Source organism: Coturnix japonica, chromosome 8 (assembly GCF_054131305.1).
Source record: "Coturnix japonica strain WE chromosome 8, WE-NBRP24, whole genome shotgun sequence".
Classification (NCBI taxonomy): Eukaryota; Metazoa; Chordata; class Aves; order Galliformes; family Phasianidae; genus Coturnix; species Coturnix japonica.
In genome coordinates, this window is record NC_140670.1 from 3,957,387 (window position 1) to 3,984,163 (window position 26,777).

Consider the following 26,777-nt stretch of genomic DNA (forward strand, 5'->3'; position numbering starts at 1 on the left):
ACACCACAATTCCCACTCAGGCACTTCCCAAGCAGCCTGTGCAGTAGGCAAGTAATGAAATGGTTCCATTTGTTCACTTACTAGCATCACAGAAGTAAATAGACAATGAATGATAGAAGCGAGGGGGGAAAAACAGCTGAACAACCATCCATTTGCATTCTCGATTATTTCCCAACATTTACAAATAACTTCTCTAAACAAGTCATAATCAATAATGATTCATACCTTACTTAAGACAATAACCTCTCCTAGTCACTGTAAACAGCCAGCAGCGCTTAAAGAACTGCCCTGCCCTTACTCAAAGCAATAGCTCTAATCCAGTCCCTCGGGATCAGATTTCTGCCACCTTCCCCATTCCGTGCTTATTTCTGAACTACAATCAATGCTTCACCTTCCTAATCACACTTCACCTATTTCTACCCTCCTTCCCCCTATTCAGCCACCTCACACCAGTAAGTGCAGAACCAAATACAATGAAAGAGTCAGGGAACCTCAACTGTTCCTCCAGTCGGGCTCATGACTAGTGCATTAAATGACACGGAGCTTCTTATAAACTAAATAAAACTAGGTGTTCACACCACAAGACAGAAACTGAATGCTAATTCATTAAGCAACACTCAGAGTCTTAGGAGACAGCCATAATGCATTCATACATCTTCAACTAGTGACCACCCTGGGGAGGTGCAGACACACTGGGCATCCAGATTTCCTTTAAGCAGCTCCTGAATATCACATTGTCCAATGCAGAACATGAACACCACAATTAAGAGTCTACATACAAAACATGTTTCACTGAGCAGCAGGCAGTGGAAAGATGACAGGTTCTGCCTCTGACATCGTGGGCAACAGAATAAAATAAACACTGCTTTCAAAGCAGCCCTTATAGACAATCCTTCAACTGTCCTACGCCCATGAAACAACAGCGGGATCCAATCACAAGCTGGCTTTTATGACATTTATTTTTAAAGAGAAACTTACTGCCCAACGGACAGAAAGTTAGCTAAAATTCTATCACTCTTCCTAAAAACTTCCACTTCCAACCATCCACTCTGACTTCTGGCCCTCAACAGACCCCAGCAGTGTGGATGTCAGCAGTTCAGACATCTCTGTCCAGCCTCAGAGATAAACCAACTGCAGTGGCTACTGTCAAACCTGCAGATGATCATCTGTTCAAGTCAGATTTTCTTTTATTACTCTTTTTAGAAGCTGATGACTCAGAAAGAACTGGCAGAGAAGGGTAGATAGTCAGCAAATGTGGCTTTGCTTGTTTTCATCACAAAGATTGGTGGTAATCGTATTTGTCAGTGTGACCAGCTCCTTTCCCAGCAACAGATGACTTAGTCTGTTCCTGGCCACGCTCTCCTTCCATACATAAACCATGCAATGCTGAACTGTGGGGACACGATAAAGCCAAGCCCATCCATTTTCCCTGCAAATCCAATGGTACTTCATGCATGAGGGGAAACAGGAAAGCAAAGCTCTAACAAAAACAAAACACAGGCAATAGAGAAAAATTAAGCAACTTCATGGGAGAGGCCATCTGCCCTTTCTGCTCCTTTCATTTTGAACCAGCTGCCCTCTCTGCCTGCCGGCAGCAGTAGACACAACCTCCTCCGCTTACTGCAGACCTACCCAGTGCAGCCATGGTGATCTAGGGGGCCTTTCACATTTGCTTCCTTTAGCAAACTGCAGTTATGAATTATAACCTGAATCACAAAGCCCAACAAAGCTGAGGTGAGCTACTGACCAAGACTAGTACTTGGAAGCCCTTACCCAGCTGTCAGCACAACATAACAGCTATCTAATTTCATATTCATTTAATGATGATTATCACAACCTTCAGCCACCGGAACAGGCTGCGCACAGCCTCTACCTTGCTCCATATTGCAAAATCATCACAGAATGGCTTGAGTTAGAAGGGACCTTAAAGCCCATCCAGTTCCAACTCCCTTCAAGGGCTAGTTGCTCCCATCAGATCAGGCCACCCAGGAGTTCTGGTCCCATCCAACCCAGCCCTCGAGCATCTCCAAGAATGGACCTTGTCTGGGCAACCTGTACCAGTGCCTCAATATCCTCTGGGTAAGAAAAAGAACAAACCAACATCACAAGAGAACACCTAATAACTAACCTAAATCTCCTCTCTTTAAGTTTCAAGCCTTTCCCCATTGTGCTATTGCTATTAGGCCATGTGAAAAGTCAGCCCCCATGTATATACGTCCTCTTCAAGGTCTGGAAGGCCACAAGAGACCTCCCAGGAGCCTACTCAAGCTAAACAAACCCCTTGTCGCTGATGACCGTAACTTCAAACAAGCAATAACTTATTTCAGGAGCATAACAAAAGGTCTTTAGCAGTTTGTCCAAAATTCTTCCAATTAATGACCCTTCTGAGAAATTATGAAACCTATTAAGCTGATGCTAGCAAGCTGTTCGCTATCTACTCTCAAAAACGGGCACAGCAATTTAAGAAAGTGCTTAAACAACCAACACTCATAAGTTCAGACACTACTAACCCTACAAGCCCACCACAAGCCAACAGCCCCTCCACTGCGCTCAGACCTTTGTCACACTTGCTTTAATGCCGCCCAGAACGTCTTGCTCCCATCATGCCTAAGTTAAACATACTCATTTTAATCAAGCAATGCCCAAAGTCTGAGGAGCCGCAGTTCAAGCACGAGCTGTTTTAAGACCCACATTTACAAATGAAATCTCAAAGAAAAAGAATAAGTAAATTGACATTACCCCTTGTTAATTTATTTTCACTACCTTCAGTAAAATATTTACAGCTTGTTTACAATTTGAACTTCAATAATTTTGACTTCCAGTCGTGACATTCTGTTACACATCAGACTGCACGAATAAAGGCCCTCAAGCACTGAAAATTCATTTCAACATTAAAAAAATAATTAATTTTTAATAGAAATGCTTTAATTAGGAGTGATAGCACAGTCTAGCACACATGCCTGCATTTCTTATTGTGACACTACAGTTCACATTCTGCAGCAGGAGCCAGCTTTGCTCCACCCCAGTCAAAACACGTCTTTATATGGAGACATGGATGCTGCCTGGGCCAAAACCCCCTGAACCAAGATCATACAGTCCAACAGCCCACCTGCCACCAGTATTTCCCCACTAAAGGAGGAGAGAACTCTCTCAGGGAGCACTGATCACTGCCAGATGAGGCTGTATTTTGACAGAAGCCACCACCATCACACTGCTGAGGGACTTGAGGGTACTGTGGGCTACCTAAACATACCCCAAATAGTAGACTATGACCATACAAGTCCAACCCACTGTTTTTATGTTTTTTTTTTTTCTCTTTCTTTTCATGTTTTAATTAAAATAAACTCAAAAAACAAATTATATAAGCTATGTAATGTATTTAATGTACGGCCCAAGACAATTCCTCTTCACTCAAAGACAGATCAGGCAAGCCAAAAAGCTGGCCACCCATGTACCAAAAGCTGTCATGGAACTGCCAAATGAGACACAAAGGCTGCAGGAAAGCAGCAAGTATCTGCAGATTGTACATACTGGGGCAACAGTCTCTATTTGATTGACTGTTTTAACTAAACAGCTGGTCCTCATCTGAAACAGATAACACAGTAAGAGGATGGGGCTCATCTGAGGTTGAGGTGTCGACTTTGGTGATGCTGGGCAGCCTCCAGCCATCAAGAAACACTAACTTCAAGGAGATTTCTACTTCACATTGCACTGCTGTGGTGATACATCAAATACTGTATCATTCAAATTGTATTTTAAACTAAGCCAAATTTCTGGAACTAAACCAAACGTGTTGGCTTACTTCTGCCTTGTTTTTTAGAGCAATGCCTTATTTACGTAAGATAAAAGATGCAATGCAAACATCAAATCTGAGCTCTGCAGTTGACACTACAGCCTGACTCCTATTGCTCGGCATAGTTGCATCATACTAGAAGTTAGCAGATCCAAGCAACTCTGCCTTGGACAAATTCTGCTGGCATCATAAATGCTCCTTTCACACACAAAGCAACATTACCTGGATTTCCCAAGCATACCTATATTGTACCCAGGCAGAGCTTTTCATCTTGGCTACCTGCAGCAGAGGCTCTCACATGAATTAGCCTCTTCTTCTACAAGCAACAAGTTATAGAAATGGTCAACATCCATGAAAACGCTTCACTGGCATTTCTGAGCAGCCAAGAGTTAGAAATGCCCAGAAGCAGCTGGTGGACCTTAAGAGCTCAGAACCCAGAGATCAGCAGCAAACGACCTTCCCAGAACCCCCAGTAATTGGAGTTGTATTTTTCATTTGCCAGCGTGTGACTTGAAATGGTCGAGTTCCCACAGAATAATCATTTTTTTGGGGGGAAAAAAAAAACCAAAAAAAAAACCAACAAGAATACACAGCGGGATTTGTAAAGACAGTAAATGCCAGAACTATAAATCTTGGAAATGCATAATTTGTTTCTTCCTAGCCTTTCAGAATTAATGGGATTATTAACAGCAGTATATCAGAAATGAGCAGAGTTTAAGCCTTCATTAATTTATGAAACATCTGATTAAGCAGCGCTGCTCGTGTCCCTCTGTGCACCAAAACTGTCTGTGCAGTCTTCCTAGAAATAGTCCTACCTCGAGGTCACTGTCATTCATTATAGCAGAGCTACTTTAGGACACGTTTCAAACATCTGTGCATAAAACCAAGACAACAGCAGCCTATTAAATGACCACAGCTCAAAACAAACAAACTCCCTCAAAAAAACAAAGGCAAAGAAGAAAAAGAAAAAGAAGGGGAGATTTTAAACCTACAAGAAATGAAGAACGAATGCAAAGCTCAATGCAACTGCATCACCACCTACTGGGCAACAATCACTGTGGGCATAATGCTGGATCAGTCCAAAGAACTGAAGGTGACACTTTGTGGTGAAGACTTTGGCAGTCTCTAAGTCGATGGATTACAATGAGCAATTTCTATCAGCATCAAACAGTCATGATACGGGAATCCAGTCCAAAAGAGCTGGTGTTTTGAAACGGCAATATTGGGAGTGAAATTGATGGCACTACAATTATTTGGCTCTCTCTCAGCTGCAAAGCGCTCTGCAGTGACTCCAATAATCCAACTGGAAGCTGCTGAGTGGCACCTGAAGCTGAGCATAGCAACATCAGCCTGAATTCAATGCATCTGGGCCTGTCCTCAGGAACTGCCCCCTGGCTCTGCAAACTTGTTTTCACAAAGAACAGGGAAAGCGTAGATATAATTACAAAGCAAAATAGCCCCGGGCAATGACAACAGTGAGCACAGAGACATCTCGGCAGCTACAAATGACTGAAAAAAGGAAGCAAACTCATTTCCATTGCTCTGTTCATCAAGACTTGTATTAATGAAAAAGCTCTGTGGGGACCCTGAGGAATTTAAGAACTTACTTATCAGCAACTGTAAGAACAACATGGGATAATCACCCATCCCCAGCAATACCTTCATCCGTTATGGATGGATCAAGATCTTGAGCACCTCTGAAAAACTGCAGCCCAAAACTGGTGAGTTCTTAACTGAAGTGGTCTCAGAAATAGAAACATAAGCAAATGCTACCCTGCCCTGGATCTTCAGCACAAGAAAAATCACTGACAAATCAGGCTTCGCTGTAATAGCTCTGACATACTAGGAAGCATTGACACATAAGTGAAAAGAAAATGAAGAGTGTGTGTATGTATATATATACACACACACACATTTTCATATATATATATATATATATATACACACACACACGTATATATATATATACACATATATATATATATACATGTTTTCTTTTTTCCCTCCTTTTAAATGCAAACCTCACTATCTGAGGAACAGACGAAGTGTGACCTGCGCGAGCAGAGCATAGGGAATGAAGGTTTCTTGCAGTACAGCTTGAATACTAATCACAATTAAGGGAAAATGAGTGCATCTTCACCCAGTGGGAAGAGTCGCAACAACTGCACGCGTGGTATGTGATTAGCAACTGTGAAATAGTGCATTTATTACAGAGCTCATTTGGGGAAATGAAAAAAAAAACACAACAAAACCTATGTTAAATTTAAATTTGAATTAAGTAACCAAGGGAAGGAGCTGCTTAGCTGGAATTTAAACACTGTATTAATTTGAATGCAGCTTGCTGCATCCAGCTTGCAAGCAGAAACTGAGAGGTAGGACCGCAGCTAAGGGACCACTGAGAGCAGATTTGAGAGAGGCAAAGCAGGGAACAAAGGTAGAGAAGTCCTGTACTGCTTAACTGGAAGTGCAATTTGCACTCAAATTGAGTCATGAAAAATGGCTTTGCTATAAATAGGAGACTCCTGTATATTGCATGAGCTGCACACACAGCACTGAAACGCTAAAATGAAGCAATAGCTGCTGGTTGAGCTTAAAACCACCTTCAATAATAGACCTTGGGCTATGCGGAACAAACACTAGAGAGAGGAGGGCACGATTAAGAGGCAGGTAGCATCACTGTTGATGGTACCTGCTGTACCATTTTCTCATTCCCCTCTGGAGGAGAGCACAGGCAGAGGCAGATTAATCTCACCAAAATAATACTCAGGAGCAGAAGATGTGAAAACAGAAACCACATGGAACAAGCACAGTGAAGACAGCACTGAAAAAAGAATTACCAAGTGAGCCTCTCAGATTGCTGCATAAGCACATCTACCTCCTTCCATGTCACAAAGTCACTCGGCAATGTTCATCCGCAGTATGTAATCAGCAAGTAACAGATACACATCTTGCACCAAGGTAGGAGCAAGTGTTGATCCCCCTGAAAGTATGAAGGCCATACAGGTGGTTCTGGGTAGGCTGGATCAACAGGTTGAGGCCAACTGAATGAGGTTTAACAAGACCGAGTGACAGCTTGTGCACTTTGGACACAACAATGCCACATAGGTAACGGCCTCAGTTTGCGCAAGGGGTTGGCTTGTGCTGGTGGAGTCACTGTACCTGGAAAACATGTAGATGAGGCACTAAAGGACATGGTGGTGATTGGATGAGTTGATCTTAAAGGTCTTTTCCAACCTTAATGGTTCTACAGTAACTGTACAGTAACATGCTGCCTTAAAAAGGCATGACAAAGTTTCTCAGAAGCAGCAGGGCAGGAAAACGTAATGGAAATACCTGGAAACAGGAAGGAAGACTACAGAACACATTTTTCTAGTCAGGGAGAGACAACTATATTTGAAAGGAATCATAAAGCTATAAGACAAAATGATTTTGATCTAATTTAAAGGATTATCTAAAAACCTAATAATCTCCACTTGTAATTAGATAAATGGCATACACAGATTGATTAAGTTTGTCATTTACAGCAGAAATACACATTCCTCTTCTATACAAAAAAAAAAAAAAAAAAAGGATACTCAGATGGAATATCCTTAAACTGAGATATAACAGTAGGTCAAATATAAACAGCACATTGGAGGCACATCGTTAACACATGGATAGCATTATAGCACTGTGGTCTGAAAAGTCACTTTTCTTCAATATTGATCTATATTCTTTACACTTTTAGAAAAAACAACCAGCCCTTCCCCACTCCCCCTACCCCCCCCCCAAAAAAAAGAGAAAAAAGCTCCACAAAAAGCCATTTCTTTTTCTGCCCCATTTCTAGGAGGCTGTCAGCCTTTCTCATCCCACACAGAAGCGTACAGCCAGAGTTCAAGCATCATTTGCCACTACAGGTTGCTTGGAGAAGATACTGCCGTGCTGGATCTCATTCAACAGCATGCCTTGCTAATTTTGGTAAAGAGCAAGCAAGCAACTGTGGGAGCAACAACAAATGAAGACCATCCATTTAGCTGTCAACTCGACCAATTTCATTTTCCACTTAACTGTTACCACCTCAAATGCTCTCATCTCCTCCAGGCACTTCCCCAGAAATGCAAATACCAGATCCTCCCCTAAGCTGCCTACACAAAGAAGAGTTCCTACCCACAGCAGTTCTGGAGGACAGAAGTGAGGAAAGACAACAAACTACGTGCATACCATGTCAGCCACAAGTTGTGTTGTACGCGCAAGCAACGCGGAAGCCATCACAAGTTGTGTTGTATGCGCAACACCGAAGCCTGATGGCTTCAGAAGGAGTATAATGACATAGTGTATGAGTATAATGTAGCGAGTATAATGAGTATTTGTTATTTTCTTTACATTCTGAGAACTACTCAAAACATACCTCAGTGGCTTTTAGTTTGCGTCGTACATTAACTTGGTGCAGACATACACCCTTCCAAGTGCTCACATGCGACTGTTTGAAGTTCACCTACATGGCTCAAATCCCCCAAGTGAGAAGCGATGAAGCGTTCCCATTACTCTGTACACTGGCATATTTAGTTACACCTGCAAAGCCTTCATGAATACCAAAGGAAGAAGGCTTAACACATCTAGTCACCAACCCTGGGGGTGTTCAAGGAAGGACTGGATGTTGTGTTGAGGGACATGGTTTAGTGGGAGCTTATAGTAACAGGTGAACAGTTGGACTGGATGATCTTCCAGGTCTTTTCCAACCTTGGTCATTCTATGATTCTATGATCTTATAAACACTGACACGCAAGAAAAGGAGTTGTACCATGAGTCTTATTAGACCTTCGCAGTTGGAATAAGACAAGACAGCACACTAGGACACTGGGGACACTAACATACACCTAGTACCATTAATAACAGAAAACCTGGGTTTTCTGAGTGAAAGGCTGCTACTTCTGCTGGCAGGCGAGCGGCTCCACAAAACCTTATGATCAGCAACCTGTACTAACAAGCTTTTCTGCAAATTTTTAATTTACTGACACCAAAAACAATCACATGGGATTCTACACAAAATAAGACAAACTCCACTCACAACTGCCCCAGATGAGTACGATTCAGGTTGACCTCCTGACTCAGACAGAACACTGATAGCTGCAATAATCTAAAGTTACTTTGGTTGTTACGCCTCATCTCCTGAGTGCAGCAAGTGGAACGACTCACAGCAGTGAAATAGTGAAAAGCTCACAGAAATAGTGCCTTTTATAAGTGTATTTTATACAATACTGGTCACTGAATATGTATAAGTCATTATTTTTTCCTCAGATAGACAGAATAGTTTTTAATCACCGCTCTCTTTTATTTCTAGGAGTTCACAGACACTCAGTGACATTTCAGAGTTACTAACTGAACAAATGGGGATTATTTACTTAAGAACTAGAAAGAATTGTTCCAAAATCGTCTTATGGAGAGCACCTGACACTGTGCTACTTACTGTAATGTAACATCTTGCAAGCAGTTATCTTCCTGTAAATGCAGAGCTTATTACTACCTTATTACTGTAAGAGGTGGAACTTAAGACTCTGTTTTCCCCACCCAACATGAGTAAACATGAGAAAATGTGACAGCAGCCCAATATTGACAATTAAGTTTCCTCTCTGCTTTACACACGCCAAAAAAACCAAATCACTCCAGCTCTCAAATTCTTCAGAAGAAAGACAGGGCAAGAAAAGAACCCAGTATCACATAAAGGAAAATGTATTTATGCATAGACAGAATTTTCAGAACACTTCTCATTTCTGATAGGTTACATATCTGATATTTTAAATGCAACTGTCTAACACCCAGAAGTCAGTATTCTAATTGAGCTCATTTGTGTCATGGATACAAAGAAAACAAACCTCTTTCAGCTACTCACAGACAGGAGTAAATACAGAGCATGCATTATCTGTTTTACATACTAAGCACTGAACTTCCTTCCCAGCCTGATATTAACACAGTGGAAGCATTCAAAGAAACGGCACTGCAAGGAGAACGTGTCGCTCCGTTAACAGTGTGAACTGCAAGGCTTTACTGGTGGTGTCAAAACCAACCACACAACAGAATGACACAAACTAACGGCATCTTCCACCCAGCTTCCAGCACCTAACGAGAACCATGCAGCTCTCCTCACAGCATTCCTGCAGAAGAATACAACTCATCAATCTGGCCCAGACTGCTTCTGGGTTTATTTCCTTCTTTCTCTCCTCCATCATTCTCTGCATCCTCCTCCCCCAGAATGATTGGGCTTCATATGTTCTTCCCATTCCTTCCCTTTAACTCTCCCTACTTCATGCCAAATCCTCTCATGGATCTCTCAGAAAATAGGAAATAAAGTATCGGATTCTTTTCTCAAATTGCAGCTCCTGACTGGGATTTGAGGTCACAGCTCATAGAAACTAAGGGCAAGTGAAAAGCAAGTACACCAAGTTCACAGAATAAAGCAAAACATACCACCGGTACCCACATCACCTACAGGCCCAAGTCATCAACAATTTGATCAGTAGATCCAGCAGGTCCTTCCTAAAAGATGCAAAGAATGGGGATATTCATCCTTGAAAGCTCGTTGTCAAAGATGGATCTGCTAACATGAAACCCCTTTTACTATTCTACAGGTGTGCAGGGAAAAGCCACGGGCTGATATGCCAACTCTATGACAGCAACTCCCTATATCCCAGCTGCAGATCAGGGGACATAGCTTTGAATGCAAGGGTATTCTGAATAAGTCACATAGAAATCTGACTGCAAAGGTACTACAGCAACCTTCTTTCTGAATATTAACATCAAGAAAAGCTTTTCTCAAGAAAATAATTTGTGCTTCCATATGGATTCAGTGACCCAGAATCAGAAAAACGTCACTCAGCCACCTCTCTACGATAACAGGAAAGCATTCATAAGCTGGATTTACTATTAGCATGATGCAGTTCATTAAGTATGCTACTGCCTTCATCGGTACAGGAAACTGTTTATAATTCTGCTGGACGTGCTCGAGCTTCCCTTTCACTAGGGCTGGAAATGAAAGAAACTTCCAGATAATGCAAGCCAAACATCTGGCACATTCAGAGAACACTTGCATGCTAATGATAGTGGGAGAAGTAATCTCTCTCATCAGTTCACTTCATAACAATCATGTAGGTTGTGTGGTGAGATAGGAAGCACAGAAACCTTTTTCTTTCCCCTCCCCATTGGGCACTTAGATTTGTCTCATTTGCTGCACATATCTGCCAACATCCCAGATGTCCGTGAGCTAGAAACCAAAGACTACATCAACACTGCCACTACTTACTGATTTCACGTTCCTGCAGGTCAGCTCAAATGCTAATGAGAGAGATCCGAACGGTTACATCACTGAGGCATATACCACATGGAAGCCACCTTCACTGAGCAGGGAAAAAGAAGTTACACCATAATACAAGCAACAGGTCCATCCTCCCACAGGATGGTTCATATTGCATTCTCAAGTCCCCGATGTTGATGCAAGGCCACATTAGCACAAGGTCTTGGATCCATCAATCACCTTTCCTCAAGATAGCTTTGTAAACACCAGCACCAGGCTTGAGCTACATCTAGTGCGGAACTCATCAGCTGAAACAAGCGTAGTAATAACTATGGTCTACCACAGCTCATAAACTCCTGTGTGGACTCCACTTCTAGCTGACTCTGGGAAATCCGGGCAAGTCTAAGCTATTATATTTTAAATTACAGGACCGTAAGTTCTTATCCTGGTGCCTGCCTCTAAGGAAAGCCTCACCTACAGTGGGTTCAACATTCAGTAAGTCAGAATCACACTGGAACAAAATGCAGGAGGCAAGATTCACTTACAGGGGCCAAACCAGAAGCTCCTCAGAAAAATAATGGGGCACTGCACAGGTCTGCTGTGGTCTCAATGGGCTGAGCAAGGAACAAACATTTATCTTATTTACAACATCATGAATGTTGGTATGCCGGGAAGGAAGCAATGATAACCTCCTGGAAGTGTGGAAGCACAACAGGTGTTATAGCTATTTCCAATGTCACAAGTAGCATCTGCTTACAAATCAATCCATTGCAGTTCCAAAGGCAAAGCGCCAGCAGTGTTCAAAAGCGAGAGCTATTTCAGGTAAAAAACAGAAGTCAAGCTGAATTTCACTTCCAAAAAGGTATATTAAAAAGATAAAAGGATATTAAACTGCTGTAAAACTTTAGGAAACATTTAGTGCTTTAATAGAGCTTGTGATTATTTCCCTACATTGTGACACAAAAGCCTTATTCCTGAAAGCCTGGATTCTGTTCTGGGTTTTTGCACTGAAACCTTGCTGATATTTTTCTGTCAAACCAACAATTGATATCTATCCGTGCATGAACTCACTGGCAATTTAGCTGATGGTCTACTCAGCTAAGTGGAACCCACATTAAAGCTAGAGGGGCACCACTGAAACAAGGACTGGAGCACAGAAGCACAGGCTGCTGAAGCATCTGCACTGAACCAGCTGAAGACAGCATTGTAGTTACCATATACATTTACACACGTGTCAAATAAACATATACATATGTGCATATATGTAAAGCAAAGTTCACACATGTACAAGCACAACAGTGGTGTTGCTGCTCATCTACGCCATCCAAGAGCACCAAAATACACATAAGCCTAAGAAATACTGTCTTCAGAGGAATTCGGATCAGGCTGTGCGTTATTGCAAACAACCTCCAGGTTCAAATGCATCTTCTAGCTTCCTGGCATCACCTCACCACAACTGGAAAACTATGATGAACAGCCAGACCGTGATCATCCTATGGAGGGGAAAAAGAAAAGAAAACCTTCAATAAAAACCTCTGCACAGGTAGAACAGCAAACAGCATCAATCAGATCTGAAGGAAAGCCTTCTGTGAAACACTTCAGCTCCATGAGGGCAAATAACCATCAGGCTCCCTGGGACTAACAGCCACTCTTTGGTGAGGAGTTTACTACAGCAAAAGGAGAGCACAGCACCCACAGCTAAAGACAGGGTGCCACCTTGTTTGGCTCATTCTCAGTAGAGCTCTTCCATCTAACCTAATCTTATTATTTCTCCAGGCATGTGCAGAAAAGATACTCGCTATAGGATTTTCAATTTCAGTAAAGAGATATAAAGCCAGAAGAGCACCATATGTTAGACTTCAATATTGGTTTTGATGACAATTACTTTGGGAAGGGATGATCCGGCCAAATTGCATTTGACTGCAGTAATGCCATAAACCCTGAAGGACCAACGTAGATCACTGTAGCGTTCCTAGTGAAATAAGAACTATTAGAAACTGTGCTACCATTGGAGAATTGAATTTTCCAGATACAAAGAGCAAATAACACAAACGACAGTGTAATTTGTGTACTCTCATACACGATTGATTCAGTGGATAACCTTCATATCTGTAAGAAATAAGGTTAATTCATACTTGATTTTCAGAGAATTCACTCACAGAAAGTAAGCTGGATTTGAATGGTAATAAGCTGATTAAATAAAACAGAAGAACAAAAGAAAACAGATTGGTAATTAAGGGTTATCAGAATTCGTTTAGAAATTAGGAGAACTTGCTAGAAAAACCAACTGAATTGAGGAGCTCAGCTGTCTGAATATGAAAGCGGCACTGGATATCTTTAAATCCGAGGTATTCAAGCCTTCGGTGTTGCAAGGAAGAAAGAGGGAAAGACGTGGAAGCAAACTTTTGGGTAGACTGGGAGCAGTCAGACTTGATCCTTTTGGTCCCTTCCAACTGAACCACCTGCTCTCTTCTACTCTAGGATGGTATTCTTTTCCCCCCTCTGTGCACACTGAATAGCATGTCTGCATGATAAGTCTTTCAGTGGAAACAAACAGAAAAAAAAAGCCAAAAAAAACCCAAAAAACCAACAACAACAAAACACATTGAAGAGGCCAAGAAAGTAGGATACTGCAAGAATTGATATAAAATCAGCTCAGGAAGATTCCTAAATCCCAACACAGTGATTCCTGTTTTGGATAGCTTCATGAAGTTCCTTTAAGGTTACAAATAGGAAGGATCAGGAGAGGAATGCTCTGTGACCACAAGCAGAGCAAACAGGATTTTGGGAATGATGATCTAGCACCAAAGGCCATTCTGGACCTCATTCTTAGCACCGTATGAGAGGAAGGGGATAGATGGTGCAACAGGTAACAAGAGGAACAAGGGCACAAAGAGAAAAACATAACATGAAGTTAAAAACTTGATGGGCCATTAAAGAGTTGGAACCCACGTTCTGAAATAAGCTGTACGCAAAATGGAATACTGCTAAGACACATCTTCTAACCAGGATACTGCACACAATTAAAGCACAGAAAATAAATTATTCATGTTTTCAATAAAAGAATTTTCTGCCAGCCTGTAAAACTTCCTTCAGGGGCACAGAGACGAAGTATTCTTCCCATTGAATTTCCTTGCAAACACATGAAAGCAGTGGAGAATGTGACCAAATTTAATATGGGTTTCACAAAAGGTAGCTTGCGACAAGCTAACCTGGGAGATTACTTCATCAGATAACATTCTCAAAACGCTGTAGATCTCATTAATCGGGATTATAGCAGAGCATTCAGCAGCGTCACATGGGAACCTGTTAGCTAAGCTGCAACCAGCACAGCAATTTTGAGATGGGTGAGCATCTGTTTCCAGGGGGGACAATGGCAGAAGTCCTGAAAACTTAAGTGATTATTACAGGGTCTTAAGAATCTTCTCGGAATTGATCTTATTAAACATTTCCCCTAATAACTCTGTCACCAGTATTAGGAATAGGCCGATAAGACACAACTCAATGGGGATACAGATAACGAAAGAGAAGACGTGACATGCAAGTAATTAGATGCTCTGAAGAAATGAAGTAGCAAAAAGAAGACCACAGTTCTGTAAAGCACAGCACAAGGTCACATACTTGGGGACTACAAGAGGTTTCCCACCATGCTGTGCACCTCCCAGTGAAAACTGCAAAGGAGAACAAGGGAGTTACAGTTAACTGCAACGTAACTGAAGAGGAATTTGACACCAAAGTACTTGAAAAGACAGATGAGATATCAACAAAAAATGATTTCCAGTGCAACAAACGCTCATGCCTACATCTACCCAGGAAATAAGGAGAAAGTTTGAGGGGCAAAAGCATCACGTTTCCAAGAGCACGAGGGACAAAAGAAAACCCCTTGGTTTTAAGAAAGGGCTCAATATGTACTCCCACGATGTTGGGGCTGCAAGAATGAGAACTACAGCTGGAGACATGGTTGCCCCTTTCCAGTCATAAGCTCTGCATACCTATTTGCGTCATCGATGTGAAACCGACTGGCATCCAAAGCTGGTTATCACATCTCAGCCTCCAAATTTCAACCTCAGGTATTCAACTCTACAAATAACCTTTACAAGCTCACTTCTTGCTGTCTTATTTCATTAATAAAGAAACTGCTTGTGGATAATGGGCTTCCCAAGAAGTTACAAAATCATACAACACAGCAAGCAGCAATGACTAGCACTGAACATCTTTAAACAATGCCTGCAGTACGCAAGGAATACACTCTCATTTAATGTCTTTAATCCTTACAATCACATAAGGAAAACCAGAATCAAGCACGGCCAGTTCATATTACTGTTGGGCCTAACAGTTTAAACTGCTTTTGTCTTGTTATTTTAATGTACTTAACAGCAAATAAATGTGGTTTTTTTACCATCAAGATCTGTCTGCTATTCCCAACAAAGATGTTGAAAATCCCAGTAACCTCATGCAATAAAAACCTTGAAAAAGACAGAAAGAAACCCAGCCTTGAACAACACTCCCCATCTTTGGGAAGAATATTAAAAACCTTGCATCACAATTTTACAGGTGACTGCCTTGCTGGCAAAGCTATTAGACCTGAGCAAATGTGACACAAGGTGACAATACAATTACTCCAACCAGTGATTTAGCACGAGTAGGTAACTATAAAGAAGCTACGGAGCCCCAAAACTTCTTTACAGTCTGCCTATTCACTGTCCGAGGTAAGGCACGAAACACAGCAATTGGAACTAACTTTCTCGCCTCTGCAGCTCATTACAACAGCTGAGAGAGGAGCAGTTCATCATTAGGCAGAAGAGCACTCATTAAATTGCACTCTTATTTCACAGGGTTGTAACTGCAAAGCCACGTAGATTATGTTCCTTCAACCTGAGCGCTAACGCCACAGATAAAACTGCATCAAATAACCCCATCAGGGCAAGGAAACCTAAAGCAATAGTTGCAGTCAGGTGGTGGAACTGGGTATTCATACACAAAGTCTCAAGCTCCCTACCTGCCAAAGTCCACAGCACATTAACATGACCATCATGAATTATTTACTGTCCCCCACACTATTAGCTTACCAGCTCCACCCATGAGACGGCTTCATAGGAAGAAACAAAATATGGACCTAGAGTTAACCTCACACCGGTGGATGTTATCCTTGCATAACAGCGGGGCTTTCTTCTTCTGTAAGCAAGTCAGCACACATATACACACGTCTATTTTGCCATCCAATGACACCTAAGGTACAATACAACTGTTCTCCTTGCTAAACGAGATGCAATAATCAATAGAAACAATGTTTACTATCAAAGCTTGGCCTTAGATTGATAGCAGTGTTGCAATGAGTGCTGTGCAAGGAAAAGGCAGGAGTCTAAGAACAACATTTAGTGAAATAAGACCAAGCAGTCCAAGTAGCACAACAAGGATCAGGAAAAGAACTGTTACACAGAAAATGAGTTAAAGCAAAGTGTTTCCAAGTTAAGATCAAATAACACCGTTGTGAAACAGACGTTTCTAAGACTGCCTGTGCCATGAGAAAGAAGGGATTAGGAGGATAGAGGGTAACAGCGAGTGTTAGCGGAGCAGTTACTGCGTATCAACAAATGAGCCGTGAATAAGGCTGGGAGCTTACGAAGCCCCGATTCAAAAACCTGCAGCAATGAGCTGAAAAGAAAGAGCTGAAAAGCAGCCCGGCGTGGCACTGTTAGACGAGAGGTTCCCCCAGACGAACGGCTCTCTAGGTACAGAGAATAGCCCCGACAGCTTCGCTTTGCAACAAGCGCTGAATAGCAGCATAAATAATTGAGAAACTAACACCGAGACCTTCTCGGTATCGCTGCAGGGAACCAGGCTGATGTGAAAGTGGCACGGAGGGAGCCCTGCTAAGCCACCACGCTACTATCCACGCCGGCTCCCCCCGCTCCAACACAGCCACGGGTTCACGGCAGCAAGTTCCCTGCCCGAAACGATGAATAAATAAGATGCTGCCTCGAGGCAATGCTGCCGCTGATACAGCCCTGAGGGAAAGGCAACACACGAGAAACCCCGCCGTCTCCGACTCAGCGGCACAAAGTTTGCCCGGCAGGGCTCTGCAGCAAGTTTCCTTGCTTGCTCTACTCGCAAACGAGCCCCGGCGCTCTGCTCTACCTCCAGCTCAAACCCGAGCCAACGCAGCGCGGCAGCGATCCCAGCTCAAAGAGCAGAGAGGAAGAAATACCTCGGCACATCAGGCGTTGATGCACAGCGCTGCTCAGCATCCCCGCAGCCCGGCTGCGCCCGCACGCAGCTGCTCCCTCTGTGCCAGCGGCTCCCGGAGCGCCGTGCGAGAGCTGTAAGCTCCTTACCGCTCCGTGCTGCTCGCTGCCTGCAAGGAGGGTGCCCGGTGCGAGATGGGAGCTCGCTTCAGTTATCCTCATTAAATTTGAAAAGCTTGCGCTGAAACGCCTGTTTGCCAAAGGCTGCACAGATTCGCAGGGTGGATGGTGCGAGACGGCACGGGAGTCTCGGCAAGTTTATTAGAAGTTGGGCGGTTCATAAGAACAACCCCTCTGCAGCGAGTCCTGCCTGAGTCTGGGCTCAGCTTTAACAAGGTCTGCTCAGCAGAAGTGCAATTGGAGCCTCGGCTGCAAAATGAATACAGTGGGGGGGGGGAGGGCGGCCTCCGTGGGCAAAGGGGAGTCATAGCTGAGCCTGGGGGCCCATTCCACTGAATTATAGTGTCGTTAGAGTTGGAAGGAACCCTTAAAGGCCACCTGGTCCAACTCCCCTGCAATGAACAAGGACATCTACAGCTCTATCAGGAGCTCAGAACCCCATCCTGACTTTCTGTAACTCCAAGGACAGGGAGTCACATCCACTACATCTCCGGGCAGTGCCTCACCATCCTTACTGTAAAAACCATTTTCCTTATATCCAATCTATACCTCCCCTCTTTCAGCTCAAAACCGTTTCCCCTTGTCCTCTCAAACAGACCCTGCTAAAGAGCCTGTCCCCTTTCTTCTTACAGCCCCCCCCCCCCCCTTTAGATACTGACAGGCTGCCACCATAGCACCATCCCATTCACAAGTAAGCAGTGCTTAAGTAAGCATACTTAAGCTATGCGAGACCTTGTGCTGAGACCAAATTCACTCTTAAAAAATACAAAACCCTCTTTCACAACAGCCTCAGAGTTCTGTTCCTGATACACCAATCCTGTTCCAAAGTACACCTGTCCATAGCCCAAGGCAATGGCTCTCCTGCCCTATAGCAGCACTCAGGAAAGCCAGTTCAGCTCACCACTGACCCAGACTGACAGACCTGACATAGGGCTAAGCTGACGCATGGCTTTGATCCTACTCGGGTCTCACATGGGCATGAAAAGGGAAGGTCTTCAGTACAGTCTCTTAAAATATATATTTGAACAAAGTTACTTTCCATCTTCTAGCTATTTTAAACACCTTACGTGACACGAAGATCATTGGAAATAATGGAGTGAGTCCTTGCAAACTACAGACCAGGACATATGAAGGAGAAGCAGGCAAGTGGGATCAGTCAGCCCCTATTTACCCAAGCTCGATCATGCCTGCCAAAGCTGACTGCCTCCTGTAATGAAATGCCAGGCCTGGTGGACAAAAGGACAGCAACTGTCATTTTCCCTGACTTTAAAGAGGTTTTCAGCACTGCCCTCCTCTATGCTCTTGTAACCACATCAGGACAGCACGGTCACAATGCAAAAAGGGAACAAACTAAATATCTGCCTGAATGGTGGGGCTCTGACCCGGCAGGAGATGAGACAACAGGCACACACTGAGGGAAGGCGGCTCAGATGGGAAGCAAGGGATGCCTCCTTCCCATAAGGACATCAAACCTGTGCAGCCCTTGTCCATACCACCAATGAGACAAGGCCCAGCACAGCCCGCTATGAGTGGAAAGATAGGCCAGGGAGCCCTCAAGGTCCCTCCCAATGTTAGAACCTCTGTCACCTTTGGTATTACCTACTAATAACACACTCACGTAAGCAGGCAGTGATTTCTTCCATCACTGAGGAGTTGCTAAACATGACTGGGAGACAACAGCTAATGCTTGAGAAAGAAAGAAGCATTGTCAGATCAAGTCCTCAAGTTACCAACATACACATTTCTAGTTAAAAACAAGACCACAGTCAGAAAGAACAGCTGAAAATACTCATGATTTTAAAATTTGACTGGTTTAGTTGAGGCAAAGTCAACTTCTTGTAGCTGTATGGGTGTCAATCAGTTTCAAGAGACAAACTTGACCCAAGAGGCTGTGGATGCCCCATCCCTGGAAGCATTCAAGGCCAGACTGGATGTGGCTCTGGGCAGCCTGGTCTGGTGGTTGGTGACCCTACACATGGCGGGACCATTGAAGGTCCTTTTCAACCCAGGACATTCCATGATGAATCTACGTTATATAATAACATCAGACAAAAACAGACGTACACACACAACCATCCCAACTAATGCTGCTCCTGCCTTTTGAGGGAGTTTGGGCACCAAGAGACATGGTGTAGGGCAGCACCTCGGCAGTGCAGGGCAGGAGCTGAAAACACACGGTGCAAAGAAGATCCTGCAGCCTGCCCATCTGTTGGCAGAGAGGGATTACAGCAGCCCCACGGAGCTTCATATCCACAAATCCTGGAGAAGCAGTAATTGGTTTACTCAAGTTTGTTAGCGACATAATTCCATCACAAACGCCTCTCAAGAAGAGTTCATTCACAGTGCTAATTTTGGTCTCCAAAGCCCGTTTGTTGGGTAGCACTATAAATACTGTGTGAATGAAAATGATGGGAAATGGCTACTCTGCACTCCCAGCATTTTATTATTGGATGTGTTTCTCAAAAAAGCCTACAAAGCTAATTGTGTCCACATTTATACAGCTCCTTTTGCAAAGCGTACTGAGAACTCTTCGTAGAGCATCAAGTCACAAACCCGCCCACACGCAAACAAATCCAGTGTATTCCATATGCAGCTGTGAGGACTGCCATAAGCATTTATATTCATGCCGGTTCATCTGTGCTGGGATTAACTGAGTGAGAAAAGCTGGCCAAGGACACCTATTTAAAGATCCAGCAGGTTTAAGTAGATGGAACCAGCGCACTAACTTCTCATCTAAAATACAGCACGGCTAATGACTGCATAACCTGTACTTCTTCCTGCAAAGGTAACATTCCGTGCACAATCCCTCTGTGTCGTACCAAGGAAATTATGTTTGATGGGCAAAGGAGGCCTTGAGGTGCAGGAGCCCTGCAGCCTTTTGCAGAGCTAGCAGGGAGCAGAGCCTACTGCAACACGTGGAGCTTGGCAGAGGGCAACGTGGGCACGCTTACAGCCTGGTAGGGACCCGTCTGCAGGCTGAGAACTCAGTCCAAGGCTGAGAAAGTCAGCACTCCCTACCTTAAGCCAAGTGAATCCCACGGACTAAGGCCCAGAGGAACCCGCTTTCTTCCAATCGCCTCCCACGACCTCTGCAGACAGACAACTACAATGCCCAGCCACATCGGGGATGGTGATGCCTCACACTCCCCTCTTAGGAAACATACCAAATACAACCTTCAGGGTCAGAAGGCAAAAAGAACACACAGCACCTTGATTTGCATGAAAATGCTTTGAGCACCACCGGGATATTCGCAATTGTTGCTAACATCCCTAACCTCTGCTACTGAATCCCCGACAGCAAAGCAGGCTTTACCGGGCTGCAAAGACAGATTAAGAGATAACATCAGGCTCAATAGCCTAATGATCAGGCTCTTTAAAGTAAAACACCGAGAAAGTCCCAGGACTGAAACGCCTTCTGACGACATGGCTCACATAGAAAACCGGAGCTCTCCTTAGAAGGGGAATACCAGCTGCAGGTATTTATATACCACTCACCCAGCTAAGTACTCTGAGAGGTGAAAGACTCCCTTGAAGAGATCTCTCTATTGCCCTAAGCATCAGAAAACACTACATTGTACTACACAGTACTGTATTATACAGTAAAGCACCCAGTAAATTTACTTTTCCTATACCGTTACACAATATTTTGCCATTATATTCTAATTTTCACGGCTCACCACACAAACACAGCCCTGATTGGTACATACTGAAGACTAAAACTAAAACTACACTTCCGCTTTCTAACCTGAATTAATTTATCCCCGGGAAATAATGGCAGCCTCAGTTCAGACATTGACACTTCTGCTTGGATCCTCATACGAATTCCCCTTCCAGCCAGAACCGCCTCACTTCAGCATACACCTTATACATGGAAGGTAACAGAGGGTTGCAAGACAACCACATGCTAGCACCTTCTCAAGCAAGGCTAATCCTGCAGATTAGGGACGTAAATCCTCTGGTTCCCCTGGGTCCTAAAGCCCTGCTATTGCAGAAAGAATTGTACTTCCCTTTATTATCTCTTTAGAGAAAAACATAACAAGATTTGCCCATTCATTGTTACAATCTACACCAAAAACATGAGATGACCTAAGAGCGCCAATCTACATGCCATTAGCTCCCAGACTCCAACCACGACACCTTGTACGTTTCGTCCATGAGCTCCAGGATGACAGTTTCCTTTGCTGTCTGTACAGGACCTACAACCTCAACCCCACACTCTGTTCCCCTGGTGTCACTACACAGCAGCTGTCAATAAATAGCAGTAATAGAGCTCCTAGTGTGAGTCTTGAAACGCTGAGACAGAAGATCTAAACCACTCCTTGTTCTTCACCAGAAAATTAAGGGTTTTTCCCTAAATTTAGTGAAGTATCCCTATTAAGGGCTCTCCCTAAAGCCTGTGGGCACCACGTGGCAGGGTTATCTGTCCCTTTGCTTAACACAAACTTGAGCTTGTCTCTTTGCACCCTGTTCATAGCTTCTCCACCTAACCATCATCTCCAACGTTTGGCCCAGGTTGTTCTTGCCTCTCAAGGGGCAGAAGCATTAACCTATGAGTTTCCAACACAAAGATGCCACAAACAGGTGCCCTCAAATGCATCTGACCTGCAAATAGGTCATAAAGCACATAGAACAGAAAGGAAACAATGATTCACCGCACTCCAAGCCTTTTTCTTATAGCCACTTTTCCAAAAGCATAAATTGTGGTATGGCTGCAGGTTTGTTCTTTTGCTTCCACCTTTGGATCATTGCTTCCCCCCCACCCTCCCGAATAATTCACAGCATTGTATAATGGCTTGGGGGGGGACTTAAACATCATCTGGTTCCACCCCACCCTGCCATGGGCTGGTTGCTCTTACCAGGTCAGGCTGCCCAGAGCCCCATCCAACCTGACCTGGCCTTAAGCACATTCAGGAATGGGGCACCCACAGCTTCTCTGAGCAAGTAAACATCAATGTTAAAGATGGGCATCTGGAAATATCTCATTTCCAGCTAGAGTTCCAGTACTCTGAATATATTTTACAAATATTGCTAATGGGTTAAAACAAACTAACATGAAAACACTAAAAAGGAGACCTTGTCGCTAGAACAGCACTTTGGCAGAACTGCCATTTTTTGACTTGCTGTACACAAGGACGCACAATAAGTGAGCAGAAAGCAAACAACCACCTTTCCAGCACCAATGAGCTTATTGTGCACATGGCTGAAGTGGACTGACTCCAGCTAGGATGAGCGGAAAGGATGCTGGCTTCCTGACTCATCCACATTGCCCACGGCAAGTCACTGAGCATTCCGTTTCCAGGTTCTTTTTGTTCTTCCCTAGCGTAGGCAGTATATGCTTCTTAAAATTCTCTGCAGAGCTGGCATTAAATGGCTGTTGAAAACTCTTCAATTGTTTGGATACATTTCATGCAGCAGAGAAAAAACAAGCAAGTGTCTATAAAACCCTTTTCACTTCTCTTTCCAGTTGAGGGGCAGAAGACAGTAACCAACTATTGCCTTCAACTTCACCTCTTGGACTCATTTCAATATTAATGCATTATTATGTGATAGACTTTGAGCAAGGGTCAAGTAGCTCTTAGAAGAAGTAGTACTGTGAAAGTTAATGGAAACATCTTCAAATTGTATTGAAAAGAACAAAGAGTGGATTAAGAACACCTTCAAGTATTCCCCAAATTCATTTTTATGTTCTTTCAGGTCTTATAGGAAATGAGATAAAAGATTTCAGATGGCATTGAGATTTTTGTTAAATGTATTACACAGAAAAGACAGAGGTAATTGCCATTCTAGTTTAAAATCTTCCCCAGATAACCCCTTCAACCCCTTTTCATCTCCATGTGCCGCTCTCCATCCCACTCCTAATTTTCATGCTTAAGCAATGCAGAGCTGGATGGACCAGCCCCTGAGACAAGCACGGCAGTAAGCACCATGGGTGTTAAATCAGAATGAATAGGTTAGGAACAACCACTTCTATATACTTAGGAGCCATTTTACTTAGTTTTCCGCCTCCACAATGAGACTAGTGAAGGAGAAAGAGGAAGGTGGGTTATTGTTACGCTTGAGTTTCTGACCAAAACCCCCAATAACTGCAACCACCACAAAGGTTGTTCTAACAGACTAACTTTAAAGAAGCCTCCTTGCTCGGTCTTCTCCAATGAGACAACACAAGGGAGGAACCTGTGACAGCACTCAGCCACTAGTACAAGTCCCCTGCATCCACATCCCATGCTCATGCTGCGTCTCTAGTGACAACGTATGTAAGAAACTACTTCACAGATTTACCTGGAAACAAAACGAAACACATTAAAAAGAAATAAACAAAGAACAAAATATAAATAAATAAATGCAAGACAAAGACAGGAAAACCCAGCAATGAAAAAGATGGGCTGCATCCTTTCATACCCGGTGCTGTTCCAGCTCTTCTCTGCCTGAGATCTGACCTTGAAAGCACAAGAAAGGAACCACTGAGGACTGAGGACACCTCCTGCCCCACCTCCTTACTCTCCAAATAATGGAGAAATTAAGGAACAACTGAGCGCAACTCGACTCCAGGCTGAAAGCAGGCTGCAGAAAAGGCAATTCGGATGTCCTAGGGACATGAATGTGCCCAAGAAGATGGGTGCTGGGAAGCCTTACGGTCCCTGGTATTACTCACTTGACCAGGCTGAGTTATGCCAGAAAGAGGGGCAGCAAAAAAACAAACAAACCCAGGACCAATTTACCCAACGGTAACTCAAATACAATAGCTGTAATGCACTCAAAATGCTGTTTACAAAACAAGAATTGATCTAAATAACATCCTTGCTAGGCTTAGCTGTGTCTGTAATGTCTATGACATCAACAGGTCAACATGAACCACTGAATAGCAATGCCAGCCCAGTTACAACCGGAATACAGATGATCTTGCAAAATCCTCTGTTGTTCTGCTCATCTATTCTGTTGTGTCTGAGAGCAGATTAAGAATAATGACAAATCATACTTAATAAATTCCAAATGTGAAACACCTGAACTAGTTTGCATTCTTGCTGATTTTTCTAACCTATCTTCAATATCACATTGTTACCAGCCTTCATAGAACAAGACAGCAGTTCACGGATGAAAAGAACCCACGGATTTTGTTTGCATCACAGCAGCGTTACATAGGAATAAATGCTCCCTGGTTGGTCACACAGACCCAAACTTAATTTCAATGCAGAGTCTCTATCTTCAACTCCATTTCTTACTTCTCACCCTTCTAGCTTAAATGTCACGTCTACCTTTTTGACTCACAGAAGTACACGGCACTGACCACTACAAGCATCAGCACCCCACTGAGTTTTCCCTATTTTCAACACTTCTGTAATCTGTATTTGATTATTATCTTCAAGAGAGATTAGCACTTAAGATTTAAACAAGCCAGATGTCCAGCACGTATATTCTGTATAAGAGAGCATTAGCAATTTAAAATCATAATACTATCAAAGTGAAGACCCTGCTGAGTATAAATCAATACAAATAAGCAGTCATAGCCACTAAAGTACAAATATAGAACTATTCACAATAGTGGCCCTTATTCCTAAATACCCACAGACCTTTACTAAAGGGAAGTTTTTCTCCTTGCTATAAAGACAACATAAAGACCTCTCATAACAGTGATACACAAGTCTTCCTTTGCAGAAGAGCAACATGTTAAAGTACATTTGTTTTTGCCTAAGGACCCGTAGTCACAGTGGAGAGATGAACTACTTTGGTAATTCAGCAAAAAAAGTAACAGTCTCTACACTCAGATTTGTTTTTAAGCTAAGACTATGCGTAAGTGAACTTTAAGGATAGGAAACTTCAATGAATATCTTCCATCTGTAGCTCAATTAGTACACTGCACAGAAGACCAGTTGGTAATTTTAACAACAGCAGAACTATATAACATCATGTTACATCAAGCTTATACACTTGATTACAGCCATCACTGAAGAGCCACATTCCCACTGTAAAATAGGACAAGACAAAGGGCAGCTGTACTCTATTCCTCCCTATGGGAGCCATCATACAGCAGTGGCATCCATGAGGACACTTCCATCTTACACGCCCTAGCACATGGATGATATCTGCTTTCCCTACAGGTAGCTAACCATTATTCAGCATAGACACAAAACAAAACAAAACAACACAGCACTTTCATTCCCTTGCAAGAGCGCTCAGCCTCACTGATGATATGTTGCCCTATTGGCCCAGCCAACAAGTCGGCCTGTTCTGACCACACGACTTAGATTATCTATTGCAAGATAACTTGGCCATAGCTTTGCTGCTCATTACCTGGAGCTCAAATTGTCTTTCACTACACTGCTTTATGGACCACTCAGTTTCACAGATCAAAACCAGTCATAGCAAGGAATGAAAGCTGACTTCTTCCCTCTTAGATAATAACAAGTTTTTCTTGAGAGGCTTCAAAGGTTTTTTTCAGAACATAAAATAACAGTGATAAAACCAGACAGAAACGTCATACAATAAAATGACAAAAAACAGAAGACAAAGGGATTGTCATGGATAGAATGAGTAACTCACAGCAGGTGTGCACAGCTGTACACCCTCAGACCTGACCCAGACTCTCACATTGACTTCACACCCAGGACCAGGTTGAAGCTTGCAGAAACAGACCACCCCTTATTTGCCAGTGCCATTATTAATAAGAGGGAAGAGTAAGTCACCATGTCATCTTGGGATGAGCCTTTGTGTAAGGTTATAGGCACAAGCTGGACCAGCTCAGGGGTGGTTGCTTTGTGGGAGACGATGATAGCAGCACCAAAAATGTAAGGAAATCTCTGTTCCGGGACCAAACATAACACATAGCAAGGAGGCTGGAACTCACATTCTATGAGGAAGAAACATAACAGGAAAGGCAGAGGCAGTCATGCTAAGGAAGTAAGTCTCTAACATAAAGGTACCCTGATAACCCTCTGGAGAGACTACAAAAGGACCATAGGGGCTGCCAAAGGCATGCATAAACAGCATTATAACTTGGGATGTTAATTCCCTGCAGCCACTGAAAGATCACACTTCTGGGCCTGGCGGATACCAATGCCAGTAGATGAATATTTCCCAGAGTAAGTCTTCATTTCAGGGCTCCATTAGTGTTATATCCTGTGTAATACTGACATACTAAGCATTGTCAAGGATGGGTTCAACAGAGTTATTCAAAAAAGCTTTAAGAAGGGATATATCACAGAGAAAAACACACGTGCAAATGTAGGGCAAGAAAACCTGTTGCAAATGTTCAAACAAATAACAGACTCCAAGGGAGTTTTTGCCACAAACCATTAAAAGCATGGTTTTCTGATTTACAGTTACAGCCTCTTTCTTGTAAAGCTGCAGTTGTGCA

The 26,777-nt window shown here is 43.2% G+C and overlaps 1 protein-coding gene across 25 annotated transcripts in view; it reads right to left on the reverse strand.

The window, feature by feature from the left end:
- Nucleotides 1–26,777, reverse strand: part of PCDH15 (protocadherin related 15) — a 528,749-nt gene that overhangs the window by 272,014 nt on the left and 229,958 nt on the right. For 2 of the 25 annotated variants that reach the window (XM_085554980.1, XM_085554972.1), the window contains exon 1: nt 17,269–17,442. The exons of 22 other annotated variants lie outside the window; for them this stretch is intronic. The gene's annotated coding sequence lies outside the window, so the exon portion shown is untranslated. Of the gene's footprint in view, nt 1–17,268; nt 17,624–26,777 lie in introns of those variants that run through there. One more of the 25 variants, XM_085554978.1, reaches the window with a different exon arrangement.